This window comes from Culex pipiens, chromosome 1, assembly GCF_016801865.2.
Source record: "Culex pipiens pallens isolate TS chromosome 1, TS_CPP_V2, whole genome shotgun sequence".
Lineage (NCBI taxonomy): Eukaryota > Metazoa > Arthropoda > Insecta > Diptera > Culicidae > Culex > Culex pipiens.
The window spans coordinates 5,872,090-5,890,518 of NC_068937.1; the positions used below are offsets into that span (position 1 = coordinate 5,872,090).

The following is an 18,429-nucleotide window of genomic DNA, read 5'->3' on the forward strand; positions in this document are numbered from 1 at the left end:
ATGATTTCGTTGCTCAGAGATATCGTTGACAGATTTGACAGAACTTTTACTTACCCGTTGTAATCCGCTTCAAACACTTCACTAAACTTAGTACTTACCTTGATAGTCAATTATAGAACGAGTCTTATCAGAGGTACCTTGATTCTGACGTCCGTGTTAGGGAAGTCAACCATCAGGTCATTATTACTTACCTTCTGTTGAAAACTTAGGTCTATCCAATCCAAGGTACCTCGATTCTGACGTCCGTGATAGGGAAACCCCTTTCATGAATAGTGACGATTTGAACTCCAAATTCAAACAAATTGAGTCATCTCTCGACAACAAATGAGCAACATATTTTAAACGTTATGATCGTTATCGACTCCCCCTTCAAACTCATCACGATTGTCGTCTTTTTCCAAAAAAAAATGCGTGGTAATTTAAGGGACTCGCGAACGCGGAAGGGTGCCGCCGTTTCGAGATAAAATATTATGACTTTTACGATGACTTTTATTACTTTCACTCTTAATTAATTCCCTTTGCGGGCTTGTGCGCGACGCTTTGTCAAACATGAAATTGTTTGTCGTGCTTTATGGATCGCGTTAAATCAAACGAAAAATCACTCAATTAATTTGGGACGTTTCCGCTTAGGAAACTCTAAATCTTGCTTCAAGACGTGCGTAATTCCTGCTAGGAACAGATGTTTTCGCCAAACTTGAAAAAAAAAACCCAAGTCATTATCCTTTCTTGAAGCAACTCGCAAAAAAGAAATTCTAATCCTTGCCAAGATTGCTTTCTCGCCACTTGAGGCAAACCTGGAAGGAAGAAAAGCAAAAAATTACACATATTTGAAAAAAGGAGGACCCTTTTGTCCAGGCCAACCAGAAGTAGCAAGGACCTCTCTCTTCGACGGTGATCCTCAGGAGATTATGGTTAATTGAATTTCTTACTCTGTAAGGGAAATCGACGAACGTCTTGTGCAACTTCCTGATGTTTATTCAGGTTTTTCGGCACAGTTTTGCTTTGTGCGGAGCGGGGATTTTCGCCTGGAATGGAAGATTAATGCAATTTTAATGAGGTTACCTACGGCGGCGTCTTGGCCTGTGTGGTGGGATTTGCGAAATGAAGTTGGTGGACCTACCTCAAAGTTGGGAACTATTTGCTGGATTGAGGCTGTTTTGGCAAATATTTCTAGAAAAGAAGGTTTGTTCACGAGATTAGGTGCTACAATTAGTTTTCTGTTCTTTTGTATTTAAAAAATCCTTCCAAAAATATGTAATAAAAAAATGCTAACAAGACCCTAAATATTCGTGGAAGACCTTGGTCAGAATCGAGGTACCTTGGATTGGATATTCAAAAAAAAAAAAAAAATAACAGAAGGTAAGTAATAATTTTTTAACGGTAGGTTGACTTCCCTAACACGGACGTCAGAATCAAGGTACCTCTGATAAGACTCCTGCAACAACTGACTCTCAAGGTAAGTACTAAGTTTAGTGAAGTGTGATGGTTGAGTTGGAAGCAGATTACAACGGGTAAGTACAAGAAAATCATTAGTTTTCACATGGTGACAACTCAAATAACATTTTGAAATTCCCGACTTTTTCCCAATTTTTCCAGAATCTCAAATAATAGGCATTTCTTATCTAAAGAATGTTTTCAAACTAAAAACTCCTTATAAAAAGTCTATATAAACCATAAAAAACCTAAACGAATTTAAAGAAAATAAAACTATCGACAAGTCCTTTCCTCTAACTATCCCCTATCTATTAGCAATTTCGGAGGTTATTTTGTAACTTTTTTCCTTCCCCTGCTCAATTTTTCTCTCGTGTACCAGTAAACTCTAACACCGTTTGAATTAGTCAGCTGTTGAAAGGTACCCCATATCTCAGCTTAGGATAATTACTGCACTGATGTTTTTGCCAAAACAATCCAATAAATGAAATGAAAATGAAATGAAAACTATCGACAACTTTCGATAAACAGTAATTTAACAACAAATTTCTAAAAAAAACCTTTAAATTTGAAGCATTCATTATTTTGATTCCGAATAGAAACATAAACAATAAGTCTTTGAAAAATAACCAAAAGCCTAATAATATTTGTAATTTCAATATTTATTTTTTTAAATTGGCAAAACTATAGTTTTTGATTCTTCGTTTCAACTGGAACTGACAAAAAGTTAAAGATAACTAAATTAAAAATATTATTAATTTAAAATATGATAGCTATTATTCTTTAAAATACTTTTGAAAATATCGAGGAATTCGTTAAAAAAAATGTTTTTACAATGTTTCCTTTTGAATTTTGTAAATTTTGTTATTGATTGTTTGAATTTATGTTGATTTATCTGGTTGTCAGTATTTAACTGCCTAAATTTTCTTCAATGAAAAAAAAAACAGTTTGATAAGATTTTATGTATTACCACTTATTTTATGTGAAATGTTTGAAAGAAAAAAATCTTTTAACATATTTGCAATAACTTTAACCAAAAATTGTTGGATTAATTTTTAACAAATTCATTTTTTTCATGTTTTCAACACAATGTTCGTTCTGAATGAAAAAAATGATTTTTTTTTAAAGTGATTTTTTCCATATTTAAGTTTTCCAAGGGAATCATTTGGAAAAAAAATAAATAAATGACTTAATGAATTCAGTTCAACAGTTGAAAATATTTACCACAAAAAAAATTGCCTAACTCAAGTTGGAATCTTCTATCAAATATTCAATCAATGTGATCAAATCAAACAGAATCATACGTTTGCGCTAGCCATAATCGTTAAAATTAAACTCAATTTTTATTATATTTTTTCATTAACTTTGTTGTTGTTTTAAGTTAGAGTAAGAACAAGAGGTAATGTTTGATAAACAAAAATAAATAAAAAAAAACCTTTGATTCATTAAAAATATTATAAAATTATGTGTCAAATGCATCTAGAGTTTAAAAATATTTTTTATGTCTTAAAAAAAACCTTTCAATTATCATATAAATTGAAATAGTGAAAGAAACCTTAAATTTTAAGTAAGTTACTTAAGAAGAATTCTCGCTTACTTTTCAAAAGGTTCTATGTAAAAAATATTACAAAATTATTCAAGAATTAGAAAAACGATTAGGCAGGTATGCTTGGGATTCCCGACTTTCTGACAAAAAATCACAAATTCCCGACTTTTTCCCGATTTTTAGCGGATTTTGGCGAATTCCCGACTTGAGTGGCCACCCTGTTTTCACAATATCCATGTATTGAAGAGATTTTTCTTTTCGCCGAAAAAAAAACTTTTTGTGGTGCTGTACATTGGAATTCCACAAAAATTGAAAATATGATGAATATGATTTTAAACACAGAAAAATGCATTTCTAAAGGTTTTCAGTTGGTTAGACTTATATTTCCTTTAAAATTTTGAAGGTTTTTGAAAAAATATTTTTTTGCCCCTGATTTTTCGAACCGATTTTGAAGGGGGAGGGGGGGGGCGACATAAACTTTGAAAAATATTTGCAACGGCCTAAACACTAGAAAAAAAAAACTCTAGAAGGAAGTCATCACAAACAGGGATGACTTCGTTGCTCGGAGTTGAATTATTTGACAGAGTGACAGTTTGACAGGCATTTGTACTTACATGAACTAAACGCTGCAAAAAAAAAAGAAAAAAAAAACACTTCAATCGAGAGCTTGTTTTTCGGGGGTACCTCGACTTTGAAGTCCGTAATCGAGAAAAATGTTATTTTTTTTTTTTAAATTTGGAATCGTTTAACATTTTTCAATCTGTCAATACAAACAATAAAACTAATCTAACATGATCTAAGGCCGTTGCAAATATTTTTTGAAGTTTATTTCCCTCGACTCTGACCAAAGTCGAGGGGGACGGGGAGGGGGCAAAAACATAAAAAATATATAAAAATATAAAAATTTAAATAACAAGCCATGGTCTCAACATTTGAATGAAAAAAGTGTTTTAAAGTGCATTTTACACCTGCCCAGTTGTTTTGCAATCATTAGTTTTCACATGGTGACCACTCAAATAACATTTTGAAATTCCCGAATTTTTCCCGACTTTTCCAGAATCTCAAATAATAGGCATTTCTTATCTAAAGAAGGTTTTCAAACAAAAAAACTCCTTATAAAAAGTCTATATAAACCATAAAAAAACCTAAACGAATTTAAAGAAAATAAAACTATCGACATCTTTCGATAAACAGAAATTTAACAACAAATTTCTAAAAAAAAAAACCTTTAAAAATTGAAGCATTCATTGTTTTGATTTCGAATAGAAACATAAACAATAAGTCTTTGAAAAATAACCAAAAGCTTAATAATATTTGTAATTTCAATATTTATTTTTTAAATTGGCAAAACTATAGTTTTTGATACTTCGTTTCAACTGGAAATGACAAAAAGTTAAAGATAACTAAATTTAAAATATGATAGCTGTTATTCTTTACAATACTTTTGAAAATATCGAGGAATTCGTAAAAAATGTTTTTACAAAGTTTCCTTTTGAATTTTGTAAATTTTGTTATTGATTTTTTGAATTTATGTTGATTTATCTAGTTGTCAGTATTTAACTGCTTTAATTTTTTTCAATGAAAAAAAAAAAAAGTTTGATAAGATTTTATGTATTACCACTTATTTTATGTGAAATGTTTGAAAGAAAAAAATCTTTTAACATATTTGCAATAACTTTAATCAAAAATTGTTGGATTAATTTTTAACAAATTCATTTTTTTCATGTTTTCAACACAATGTTTGTTCTGAATGAAAAAAATTATTTTTTAAAGTGATTTTTTCGATATATAAGTTTTCCGATAACTGAAAATCAAGCGTTATCTAAAGTATTTTACACATACTCACACAAAATTCAAGGGAATCATTTGGGAAAAAAAATGACTTAATGAATTTAGTTCAACAGTTAAAAATATTTACCACAAAAAAACTTTTTTTCGTAAAATCGCGATAACTCGTGATGTTTATAAGCAAACCCCTTATGTCTATATATCAAAATTTTTGTAATTGTCTGCTCTACAACTTTGTAGAACATTGTTACACTCTAAAAAATAACCCTGCAAAGTTAGAAAAAACACGAAATTTTAAAATGAAAAATTTTGGTCTAAATGAAAAAATGACCCTTCTGGGTCAATGTAGATTCGAAAAGTACATTAAATTTCCCATAAAATGACATGTTCCAAATTTTTTTACAGTCGAGTAACGGAAAATGGGAGAATTTTTAAAACTTTTTTAGTGTTTTTTTCGATGAAAAATACGTCTTTTCGGAATGCTGAGTACGCCATCAAATCGGGCGTCTAATTTTACATAAAAGTCCCTTTGACACCAAATTTCTATCTCATCACCGTTTCAGGCTGCAAATTATTGAAAAACACCTCTTTTTCGCATGTTCAAAAATGGAAGGGGTCGTACCGCCCCTCCGTCACGAGATATCAAAAAACGGACCTCGGATTCGTGATCAGGGACAAAAGTTACCCCTTAGGACAAAGTTTCACGCAAATCGAAGAGGGATCGGGGCAACTTTTCCCGATTTCGTGTGAGTTGGTAGAGAATTACCCAATAGTGAAAGAAACCTTAAATTTTAATTAAGTTACTTAAGAAGAATTCTCGCATACTTTTCAAAAGGTTCTATGTAAAAAATATTACAAAATTATTCAAGAATTAGAAAAAAGATTAGGCAGGTATGCTTGGGATTCCCGACTTTTGGGGGGGCGATAAAACTTTGAAAAGTATTTGCAACGGCCTAAACACTAGAAAAAAAAACTCAGGAAGGAAGTCATCACAAACAGGGATGACTTCGTTGCTCATAGTTGAATTATTTGACAGAGTGACAGTTTGACAGACATTTGTACTTACATGAATTAACCGCTGCAATAAAAAAACACTTCAATCGAGAGTTTTTTTTCAGAGGTACCTCGAATATGAAGTCCGTAATCGAGAAATGCATAAAAAACACTAGAAAAAATAACTCTAGAAGGAAGTCATCACAAACAGGGATGACTTCGTTGCTCAGAATTGAATTTTTTGACAGAATGACAGTTTGACAGACTTTTGTACTTACCTGAATGAACCGCTGCGAAAAAAAATAACACTTCAATCGGAAGTGATTTTATTGGGGGTACCTCGATTCTGACGTCCGTAATCGAGAAAGGCATCAACCTTAAATTTAAAGTTTTCTAATCGTTATAAAATTTAATCAATGAATCGATTACGTCTAACTTTTCTTCTTTCTCTCCTTCTTTCCAGGTTGGTTGCATTTCATTTCTCGAACATCTGTTGAAGGTAATCTTAAACCGTTTCCCAAATCATGCTCGCTGGAAAAGAAAGTCACCTCCAGCTGCCATGACACATCAAATCCCAATCCATCGAAACTCATCAAACTTCATTTGCGGTGCATCCCCGGTCTGTTTCTTCGAGTCAGTGTCTCAATTTGACTTTTGACACGTTCCCTGAAATAATAAAAAAAAACGAACGAACTGTCACCAAGCGCTTTCAAGCGACTTCTGGAAGCAGCTACAATAACAAATTACAGTTTTCGCACCTTTTAACGGTCTTCCGAAAACGAAAAAAAGTCATTTTCTTAAGGGACTCACGCCCTGCAGCGCAACAATTGTGCAACCCCCAAAAGTATGCACTTTTTTCCTTCGGGGCTCGCACAGCTGGCATGCTGTTACACTGCTTACTTTTGGAAGCCAAGAGGGAAAAAGGTGGGCATCTTTCCTGGAAGCGAAAGAAAGGTTGGCACACACCGTCAATGAATTTCTTTTGAAAGATTTTTTTTTTTGCTTGGTGAAGTGTCATTGAGTTTTGGATCGATGACTTTGGAATTTTGGTGTCGCGTTGTGTTTGGCATTGTCTGGCTCCGGGGATGACATTTATGAGTGGTTTTAGGCTGGCGTTTGAGTTCGCTGTGAGAAGCCATGCCGCATGATAAATGGATCCGTTTGCAAGGATCAGTCAGGATTCGGGATCACAGTTTGATGGGATTTTGATCCCTGGTGAATTGCCTTGAGGGAGGATTTTTTCTTCTGATGTCTCAATGAGCTTGACTGCAAAGAACTATGGTCTTTCTCTGAATCATTTGAATAGCGTTAAAAAGTGAATCGTCACTAATGTTTCGATTTTAATAGATGCCCTAGGGAAAATCGATTTGTTTGTAAAATTATTGAATTTAAGCATGAACTGAATTGTGGCAATATAGACGTTAAAGAACTCGTATTTATAACAAATATCTAGGTCTTCCAGGGTTGTTACGGACGGCGCGGATCTGGCGCGGATTTGCTGGCTAATTTTGCTCAGGCGCGGATTTCGCGCGGATGGCAATTTTGATAAATAAATTAATTGAGAGGAGAGAATTATTTTCAAGTAATTAAGAAAAATATTATCAGGAGTTACGATAATTTGTTTTTTCTACTGAGTTGAAGAATTTCATATTTATTAAATGAATTTTGTTCTAAAAATGTTTGTTTGTATTTTCTTAGTACGAACCGTCGAAAAATGAAGATGAATTATTTTTATGTTTCTTGGCATTTCTTAACATCTCCGGCTCTGAATATTTAATTTCTTTTGAGTTTGTAATGATTTTTAACCTTATTTATTTTTAATTTTATACTGGATTTATTCAATTTATAATGTTGTAAATCAAATATTACAAAATTTTCCCGAAGATATAGACATTGGACTGTGTAACAAAAACGATTATTGGGGCTTGTTCTGATGGCCGCTAAATATGAGCTTGATTGGACGTAACAGAAGCTGGCCTCCACTTTCGAATTTTAGATGGGATTTAATTCGTAGAAATATTTTTTTTATAAATTTAGCAATTCTTGGCGAAAATAAAAAGATCAGAACATTCAAAATTCAAAGCTTCAGAAATTCAAAAATTCTAAACTTTTTTTTTAAATCGTTTTTCTAAACAAAAAAAAAATCAGAATTCATATTCAAAATTTTTCGAAATCTAAAATTTCAAAACTAAAAAATATTAAATTCAAAACAATTTAGAAAACAAAAAAAAAACTCAAATCTCAAATAAATTAAGAATTCTTAAATTCTTAAATTTTTAAATTTTTAAATTCTTAAATTTTTAAATTCTTAAATTCTTAAATTCTTAAATTCTTAAATTCTTAAATTCTTAAATTCTTAAATTCTTAAATTCTTAAATTCTTAAATTCTTAAATTCTTAAATTCTTAAATTCTTAAATTCTTAAATTCTTAAATTCTTAAATTCTTAAATTCTTAAATTCTTAAATTCTTAAATGCTTAAATTCTTAAATTCTTAAATTCTTAAATTCTTAAATTCTTAAATTTTTAAATTTTTAAATTCTTAAATTTTTAAATTCTTAAATTCTTAAATTCTTAAATTCTTAAATTCTTAAATTCTTAAATTCTTAAATTCTTAAATTCTTAAATTCTTAAATGCTTAAATTCTTAAATTCTTAAATTCTTAAATTCTTAAATTCTTAAATTCTTAAATTCTTAAATTCTTAAATTCTTAAATTCTTAAATTCTTAAATTCTTAAATTTTTAAATTTTTAAATTCTTAAATTTTTAAATTCTTAAATTCTTAAATTCTTAAATTCTTAAATTCTTAAATTCTTAAATTCTTAAATTCTTAAATTCTTAAATTCTTAAATTCTTAAATTCCTAAATTCTTAAATTTTTAGAAGAAAATATTTCAAATATTAGAAATGCAATTTGTTTCGGAATGAAATTTTAGTGAGGAATTTATAATACAATCTGTATTAAAATTCATAGATTTTGAATTTTTAGAATTTCGAAATCTTAAATTAAATCATATTAAACTTTTAGATTTTGGTTTTTTGAGCTTATATTTTTGAAGTTAAATTTCATTTATTGGATTTTTAAATTTTGTTTATATTGGTTTATAATTTTCGATTTTGTTTATATTGGTCAAAATTATTGTTAAGTCCCTCTGATTGGCAACAAGATTTTTTTTGTGACACTTTTTTTGACGTCTCTTGAGGTATTTTTCAAAAGGATTTTTTGCTTTCATTCCTTCAAACATAAAACGAGTTTAATTTTTTTTTATCAAATACTTTCTGTATTAGTTTTTTTCTTTGGAAATAACATTTCTTGAATGTTGGTCGCGATTTTTTATATGGCGCGGATTTCGCGCGGATTGGGGTTTCGGTCGGCGCGGATTTGGCGCGGATTTTTTTTCGACTATCCCGTAACCACTACGTTCTGGAAGGAAATCATCACAAACAGAAATGATTTCGTTGCTCAGATCTTATTATCTATTGACAGGATTGACAGGCCATTTTACTTACCAGAATAAACCGCAACCTTTGTACTTACCAAAATTTAAAAAAAAACACCTCGATCTGAAGTTGCTTCCTTTGGGGTACCTCGATTCTGACGTCCGTGATAGAGAAAGGCAACTGGACAGTCATCAATTTCTTAGCGATTTCTTATGTTTTCAAATTGCATAAAATTGAGAAAAAATTACGTAAATTTTTAAAAGCCTTTCTCGATTACGGCCTTCAGAAAAAAGATTTCTTTTATAAAACTACGTTCTGGAAGGAAATCATCACAAACAGGGATGATTTCGTTGCACAGATCATACTAACTATTGACAGAATTGACAGACCATTGTACTTACCAGAATAAACCGCAACCTTTGTACTTACCAAAAATTTAAAAAAAAACACGTCGATCTGAAGTTGCTTCCTTTGGGGTACCTCGATTTTGACGTCCGTGATAGAGAAGGGCAACTAGAAAATCATGAAGTTTTTAGTAATTTCTTATGTTTTCAAAATGTATAAAACTCAGAATGAAAAATACGAAAATTTTGAGATGCCTTTCTCGATCACGGACTTCAGAATCAAGGTACCCCCTGAAGAGACATTCGTATGTTGAGGTGTTTTTTATTGGTTGCGGTGTATTCTGGTAAGTACAATGATCTGTCAATGCTGTCAACAGTTGATAAGTTTTGCGCAACGAAATCATCCCTGTTTGCGATGATTTCCTTCCAGAGGCTACTCCGCAAGCGTCATAAAACCCATTATTGCCAATCTGCCACACGCAGTGTGAGTACTGTACCACTTCTCGATATCCCAGTTTCGTCAACCAGTTTTCGCTTGTTCTTGCTCTTGCTTGCCTCTCTAGTCCGGTCCCGTCCTCGTCTGGCCAGGCCAGGAAATTTGAATCGCAACTAAGCCTTCTTTTCAACAGGCACAAAGAAGAAAATTGCAAAAATTCACAAGCGAAAAAAAAAGTTGCATGAGGCATTACCGTCAACAAGCAAGCAAACCGGCTCATCTTTTGTTAAATACACACTCACTCACGTTACGTTTTTTGCAAAAAATAAAAATTAAGAAGGAAGAAAACACACAACACACAACCTGAAAAGGACTCGCGTCCTACCTCCCTGTCTCAGCAAATCCTCCTATTTTACATCTTTTTTCTTCATTATTTTTTTTGCACAACACAAGAAGCAGGAACTTCTTTCTCCAATTTCCACCACTTTTCGGGGCTTCGCTTTCAAGGTGTGTTCTTCTTGCTCCCCCCGTCTCTCTTCTTCTGGACGCCTCCTAGGTTTTTCCTGAAACGAAAAAAGTAAACCCTCCGGTTGTCGATCTCCTCGAAGGACGACCAAGACGCGCGCGCGCAGCTCGTCGCAACCGAAGAAGAGAGTAAAGCGAAGCGAGCTCCAAAATAACAACATTGAGTAAGATGCTGAAAAACATGAAGAAGTCGAAGAAACAAGCCAAAATACCTGACGAACGAGTACACGGAAAAAAGGAGCAGATGTTTCGAGCCCTACTTTGGGTGAGGCTTGAGGTGGTGGGGAAGCTGGAGGGGGGAGGGGTTGCAAAATTTGAATGTGTGGAGTCTGTTTTGGGATGTGGGATCAACTAGCAGGGAAATTTGAAACTAAAAAAGCGAAAATAAAAAAAATGCATTTCCCTATCACGGACTTCAGCTTTAAGGTAATTAAAGCAAAAGTCTAGCCTTGGCAAAGTTTCAAAGTTGCAGGAAACTGGTAAGTACTAAGTGTCACTTCCCGACTACGGACGTCAGAATCAAGGTACCTATGGCTTGATTCTAACAAACAAAATTGTGTGAGAAGCTGAAGAAATCTGGTAAGTACAATGTTCTGTCAATGTCAATTTTGTCAAAAATAATCTGAGCAACGAAGTCATCCCTGTTTGTGATGACTTCCTTCCAGACAGATGTAGAGTTGAAATTTAAACGTTGTTTATTCCATAAACCAACTTTAAATTTCATCTCGCAAAAGAACCGTTAAAGGCATCAATAAATTGTCCGCAAGTCGAGAGGGTCACCTGGCCCGACTTCCCACTTTTTGAACTTGACTCGGCCGCGCAGCGGCGACGTCGTTGCTGCCCTTAATCAGGTACCGAACCTTCCGCCATGTTTCGGACTCTTTTGTTTTTGTGAGCAACGAAAAAAAAGGGTCATGGATCGTTCACGTACCGAAGCAATTCATCAAACATCACGAGAGAAGGATCTTACGGAAAGGAAACCGACCGAGATGCAGCTTGCAAAATGCATTTAATAATTTACTACGGGTTCGGGCGATGTCTTGGGTTGATTTGCCTTTCTACCTGTTTGCGGATCTTATGTGTTTTCACTCTGGAAGAGTGCAAAGTGCACACCAGCTGACGGGTCGGGTCGGGTGAGTTCTGGGAAGTGATAAAAGCGTTCACCTTGGAAGCGTTCTGGAAGTTTCACTTTTTCGAGTTTCAAAAAATGCTATTAAAATTCTGCGATTCAACCCCTGTACGATCCTTTTCAAAATGAGAAATTTTAAAATTTCAAGCTGCAAATAAATCGCAATTATAGCCGGCTTAATAACACAATCCTTGCCGTCCTGCCACGGGACCCGGAAAAGGGGTAAATAATTGATTTCGAACGCGTTCAGAAAGGGGGCAATATATCAAACTTTGTGCGAGTTCATACAATACCGAAAGGATAAAAAATCCACGAACTCTATATCTGTCACATGGAGGCAAAGCTTGCTGACTCACGTCACGTCCGAATCGTTAGAAACCGTTCACGCACCCTGCACAAAATTTCAAATATTTATTTATTGGTTTTCAATAAAGGCGTTATTTATGCATGTCACTCGAGAGTGGCTTTTTTTGCGTTTCTTGCAAGGGAAAATCTTGAAATCATTTGGACCTAACCTACAATTTTTAAGAAATTTGCCTCGAGAAGGAAGTCATCACAAACAGGGATGACTTCGTTGCTCAGGATTAAATGGTTGACATTGACAGAATTGACGTACTTACCTGACTATCTCGAAAAAACACCTCAGCATGGCAAGTCTTACCAAAGGTACCTCGATTCCGACGTCCGTGATCGGGAAATGATCACATTTTCAATTCTGACGAGAATTTCGATTCAACCCTCTTGTACTTACCTTGATACCCCGATCATTCACCTCAGAGTATGGTTGTTTAACCAAGGGTACCTTGATTCCGACGTCCGTGATCGGGAAATGATCACGTTTTAATTTTTTTACAGCATTTTTATTTTGATTTGAATTTTTTTACTTCCCCCTCAAAGTAAGCACAAAATTTTAAACCAAAATAAGAATACTGTTAAGAATTGAAAAAGTGACCTTTTCCCGATCACGGACGTCGGAATCGAGGTACCTTGAGTAAGGCAACCATAATCTGAGGTGAATGTTCGAGATATCAAGGTAAGTACAAAAGGTTTGTTCGAAATTCTCTTTAGAATTGAAAGTGTGATCATTTCCCGATCACGGACGTCGAAATCGAGGTACCCTTGGTAAGGCTTGATAAGCTGAGGTGATTGTTCGAGATGTTCAGGTAAGTACATCAATCTGTCAATTCTGTCAATGTCAACCTTTTAACTCTGAGCAACGAAGTCATCCCTGTTTGTGATGACTTCCTTCTCGAGACAAATGCTTTTTCTAAAATCGAAATGTTAGGTCCAGTAACCCTTCTAGGAGTTTTGAGCTAGGATTTTCTTCTTCCAAAAAGAAAGGCGAATAACTTTCGTGTGACGGAAACTTTCTGCAACGTAACGCTCTCACATATGCACGCAGTGCAGCGAGGGAAAGTCGTGGAATGGTTTGACGGTAAGGAGGAAAACTCCGAAAAAAGACAATGCCCAAAAAAGACTGGCGTGGAAAATGAAAAAAAAAAAAAACGACGATTAAATATCTCCCACTGCGGCCATAAAGCAGCCTCCGGGGGGAAATGCGGCTGGGTTTTTGGAATTGTTTTAGTCCAGAAGGGAGAGACGATTTCCACCCAGTTTTGAGGTTTGATGCGGTTTTGCTGCCGAGATGGTTCAGGCTGTCTTTAGGTAAATTATGGTGGGTTGCATGTGTAGGTGTGGGGATGTTCAAAGTTTCATTAGTTTAGAAAACTTTTACATAAGTTCTGTCCTTAAATTTGTAGACATCCCTAGCTTGCATACAACAAACATCTCTAGTTTGCTTTTGCAAACCACCCAAGAAAGCGTTTTTCCTAGGGAAAATGCTGCCGACTCCGGTACACACATACACAAATGGTATTAAAATTGGTATTTTATTATTAGCCAGGGAGTTGTTCTATCTCTCATGGCGTGACCGCTCACCCCAGCCCTCCAAACCAGGGATGCCAGTGTTTTATGGCTGGCAGCCATGAAATAAGCGCGCGTCCTCCTCCTCCCCGCCATACATGGATCTTTCCAACTAACCTTAGGCGACCCCCATTGCTCATACGCAGCCTTGGAGGGCAATGAATATTGAATAAGACCCCCAACCCCACCGCACTTTCAGCATAAACTGTGTGCGGTGGGACGTGATTCCTTCACTTGCTTGCTTTTTGGGGTTAAAGTTTTGAGGAAGTTTCAGAATTTTATCTACCTCTCGATTACGGACGTCAGAATCGAGGTACCTCCTGGCAGGAAGCCACAATTTGAAGAAATCAGGTAAGTGCGATTAAGGATTAAAAGTGCTTCTCTATTACGGACGTAAGAGTCGAGGTACCCTGTATAGGTCACATCAAAAATCGAAAGTGTTCAATAGCAGATCTTAATGGTAAGTACGCAGCAAAAATCGACAGTGTTTAGTAGGGGTAAGTACAACGTTCTGTCAATGTCAATTCTGTCAAAAATCGTAAAGCATCTGAGCAATGAAGTCATCCCTGTTTGCGATGACTTCCTTCCAGAGTGAGCCTTTGACAATTAGTTGGAAAATTTGCAAATTTACATCTTTGCAAACTTTTCGACTGACTGTCAAGGGGCATTTGCCTCAATTGCAACCACTTCAGTCAGCGGCGGTTGGGTGACAGCCTAATCGCTGAACACGTGCGCTCCAAGTCACCAAATTAACTCAACGCTAACGGGAGAGACCGATTATTGAATTAGCCAAATGAGTCCAAAACAGGCTCAAATGCCTACTTGGCCCCCGGGGGGCTAGCTCTCGCAAAGACATCATCATCATTTGAAGGAAAAGAAAAAAGGATCCAAGCAGGCGCTGCTGCTCTCGGAAAAACCCCCAAACAAGCCGCGAGGGATAATCACACGGGCCTTTCGACATTCAACAAACACGAAAAAGCATAATAAAAACAAACGACTCGGCCGGCAGGTGTTGTTTACATTTTTTTTCTCTCTCTCTCTACCACCTTAAGGTTAAGGTGCTCGTGCACCTTAATCGAACGCAGTTGGCCGCAGCGCAGCGAAATTTCAAGAAAAGGGTTCACTAATTCATCATGGCCTGCTGCTGCGGCTGCGGCGGGTCCAAGTTTACGAAAGAAAACATCTTTTATGAGTCGCCGTGGTGCTGTTTTTTTTCAAAAGGAAAATATTTTTAATGTCTCCGACGATAAGTTTGGGCAAAAGGGCACACACGTGCCCTTCTCTGGAATTAGGAACAAAATTAGCACAAAATTCATCATCATTAAAAGCGCACAGGCATTTTGATGAGCGTAATGACGTCCGTGGTTGGGAAAGGGTTCGCGCTGATGGGGATTGTTATTGTTACGAAACGAATCGGCAAAATGCGACGGTGGAAATTGGCGGCAGCTGGTTTGGTGTGTTTTTGTTTTTTTAAGGTTGGGGGCAAAAATCGAGTTCCCGTTTCAATATGGTGTGCGAATAAAAAGAAGAATTAATTTCAATGGGGTTTTCGGATGCAATCTGTTGCAGTTTCTGTTGTTTTGGTTTTGTTTTGAGGTTTTACACGCGATTTTAAGTTTTTGGAGATTGGAAAAGTTCTTATGGATGACTTGATTTAAAATTTTTCTTGGATATTTTTTTGCATGTCAGTTTTTTGTATTCTTTTTCTTTTGTCATTTTTGTAGTTTTTGTAATTTTTGTATTTTTTGTAATTTTTCTAATTTTTGTAATTTTTTAATTTTTGTATTTTTTTTGAAATTTTTGTAATTTTTGTAATTTTTGTAATTTTTGTAATTTTTGTAATTTTTGTAATTTTTGTAATTTTTGTAATTTTTGTAATTTTTGTAATTTTTGTAATTTTTGTAATTTTTGTAATTTTTGTAATTTTTGCAATTTTTGTAATTTTTGTAATATTTGTAATTTTTGTAATTTTTGTAATTTTTGCATTTTTTGCAATTTTTGTAATTTTTGTAATTTTTGTAATTTTTGTAATTTTTGTAATTTTTGTAATTTTTGTAATTTTTGTAATTTTTGTAATTTTTGTAATTTTTGTATTTTTTGTAATTTTTGTAATTTTTGTAATTTTTGTAATTTTTGTAATTTTTGTAATTTTTGTAATTTTTGTAATTTTTGTGATTTTTGTAATTTTTGTAATTTTTGTAATTTTTGTAATTTTTGTAATTTTTGTAATTTTTGTAATTTTTGTAATTTTTGTAATTTTTGTGATTTTTGTAATTTTTGTAATTTCTGTAATTTTTGTAATTTTTGTAATTTTTGTAATTTTTGTAATTTTTGTAATTTTTGTAATTTTTGTAATTTTTGTAATATTTGTAATATTTGTAATTTTTGTAATTTTTGTAATTTTTGTAATTTTTGTAATTTTTGTAATTTTTGTAATTTTTGTAATTTTTGTAATTTTTGTAATTTTTGTAATCTTTGTAATTTTTGTAATTTTTGTAATTTTTGTAATTTTTGTAATTTTTGTAATTTTTGTAATTTTTGTAATTTTTGTAATTTTTGTAATTTTTGTAATTTTTGTATTTTTTGTAATTTTTGTAATATTTGTAATATTTGTAATTTTTGTAATTATTGTAATTTTTGTAATCTTTGTAATTTTTGTATTTTTTTGTATTTTTTGTAATTTTTGTAATTTTTGTATTTTTTGTAATTTTTGTAATTTTTGTAATTTTTGTAATTTTTGTAATTTTTGTAATTTTTGTAATTTTTGTAATTTTTTTAATTTTTGTAATTGTTGTAATTTCTGTTATTTTGTAAATTTTGGTAATTTTGGTAATTTTGGTCTTTTTGTCATTTTGGTCATTTTCATAATTTTGGTAATTTTTATCATTTTGGTAATTTTTGTAATTTTTGTGATTTTTGTAATTTTTGTAAATTTTGTGATAGTTGTAATTTCTGTTATTTTGGAAATTTTGGTAATTTTGGTTGTTTTGGTCTTTTTGTCATTTTGGTCATTTTTATAATTTTGGTAATTTTTATCAATTTGGTAATTTTGATATTTTTTTTGTGTTTTTGGTCATTTTGGTAATTTTGGTCATTTGGGTCATTTTAATAATTTTTGTCATTTTTGTCATTTTGGTCATTTTGGTCATTTTGGTCATTTTGGTCATTTTGGTTATTTGGTCATTTTGGTCGTTTTGGTCATTTTGGTAATTTTGGTCATTTTGGTAATTTTGGTCATTTTGGTAATTTTGGTAATTTTGGTAATTTTGGTAATTTTGGTAATTTTGGTCTTTTTGGTCATTTTGGTCTTTTTGGTCATATTGGTCATTTTGGTTATTTGGTCATTTTTGTCATTTTGGTAATTTTGGTAATTTTGGTCTTTTTGGTCATATTGGTCATTTTGGTTATTTGGTATTTAGGTCATTTTGGTCTTTTTGGTCATTTTGGTCTTTTTGGTCATTTTGGTTATTTGGTCATTTTGGTCATTTTGGTAATTTTGGTCGTTTTGGTCATTTTGGTAATTTTGGTAATTTTGGTAATTTTGGTAATTTTGGTAATTTTGGTAATTTTGGTAATTTTGGTAATTTTTGTCATTTTGGTCATTATGGTCATTATGGTCATTATGGTCACATTTAGAACATATTGGTCATTTTTGTCATTTTTGTCATTATTGTCATTTTTGTCAATTTTGTCATTTTTGTCATTTTTGTCATTTTTGTCATTTTTGTCATATTTGTCATTTTTGTCATTTTTGTCATTTTTGTCATTTTTGTCATTTTTGTCATTTTTGTCATGTTTGTCTTTTTTGTAATTTTTGTCATTTTTGTCATTTTTGTCATTTTTATCATTTTTGTCATTTTTGTCATTTTTGTCATTTTTGTCATTTTTGTCATTTTTGTCATTTTTGTCATTTTTGTCATTTTTGTCATTTTTGTCATTTTTGTCATTTTTGTCATTTTTGTCATTTTTGTCATTTTTGTCATTTTTGTCATTTTTGTCATTTTTGTCATTTTTGTCATTTTGGTAATTTTGGTAATTTTGGGCATTTTGGCCAATTTGGTCATTTTGGTTAATTTGGTCAATTTGGTCATTTTGGTTAATTTGGTCAATTTGGTCATTTTGATCATTTTGAACATTTTGAACATTTTGAACATTTTGGTCATTTTGGTTATTTTGGTCAATTTGGTCAATTTGGTCAATTTGGTCATTTTTGTATTTTTAGTATTTTTTTAATTTTTGTATTTTAAGTATTTTTTTAAATTTTTGTATTTTTTTTGTTTATTGTTATTTTTGGATTTTTTTTTTAAATTTTGTATTTTTAATTTTTAGTATTTTGTGTGATTTTTTTTCATTTTGTATTTTTTTTATTTGTAAACCCAAGAAAACCTTTAAATTTAAGATTTCCGTTGCACAAAGCAGTCCAGCTCTCCGCGTGACCATCTGCCGACAACAAAACCTGAAAAGGCAACCTGTACGTTTACGTTTTCACGTGACTTGCGTGGCTGATGCTGGTTTTGTGTTTTGCTCTCTGCAGCACAAAAAAAAGAAACCTGCTGCCAGGCAAGATTTTTGTTTTGGTGCAATTTTCTTGCACTCATCGTTCGCGTCTGACAATTTTTTTTTAAATTTTGGGAGCACAATTTTTGTTAAATAGATTTTTTTCACACATTTAATTGTATTGCTTATCCAAATTTATTGATTGAAAACTACACAGAAAAAAAATATTGAAGCGATTGTTATTTTCTGAAATATTTCAGCGTATTGAAATATTTCCGACTAGGTTAGCGCCAATATTGATAATTTTTTTTTTAAATTTCATTGAATTTATTTTGTTTCATTTTTTAACTGCAATGAAATTTAACAAATGAAGCAAGAA

The 18,429-nt window shown here is 32.7% G+C and overlaps 1 protein-coding gene across 2 annotated transcripts in view; it reads left to right on the forward strand.

Annotated features, from left to right (window-relative positions):
• Positions 1–18,429, forward strand: part of LOC120421063 (uncharacterized) — an 82,008-nt gene that overhangs the window by 25,227 nt on the left and 38,352 nt on the right. The window contains exon 3 of one of the 2 annotated variants that reach the window (XM_052706380.1): positions 6,222–6,360. The exons of the other annotated variant lie outside the window; for it this stretch is intronic. The gene's annotated coding sequence lies outside the window, so the exon portion shown is untranslated. Of the gene's footprint in view, positions 1–6,221; positions 6,361–18,429 lie in introns of those variants that run through there. 2 annotated transcript variants of the gene reach the window in all.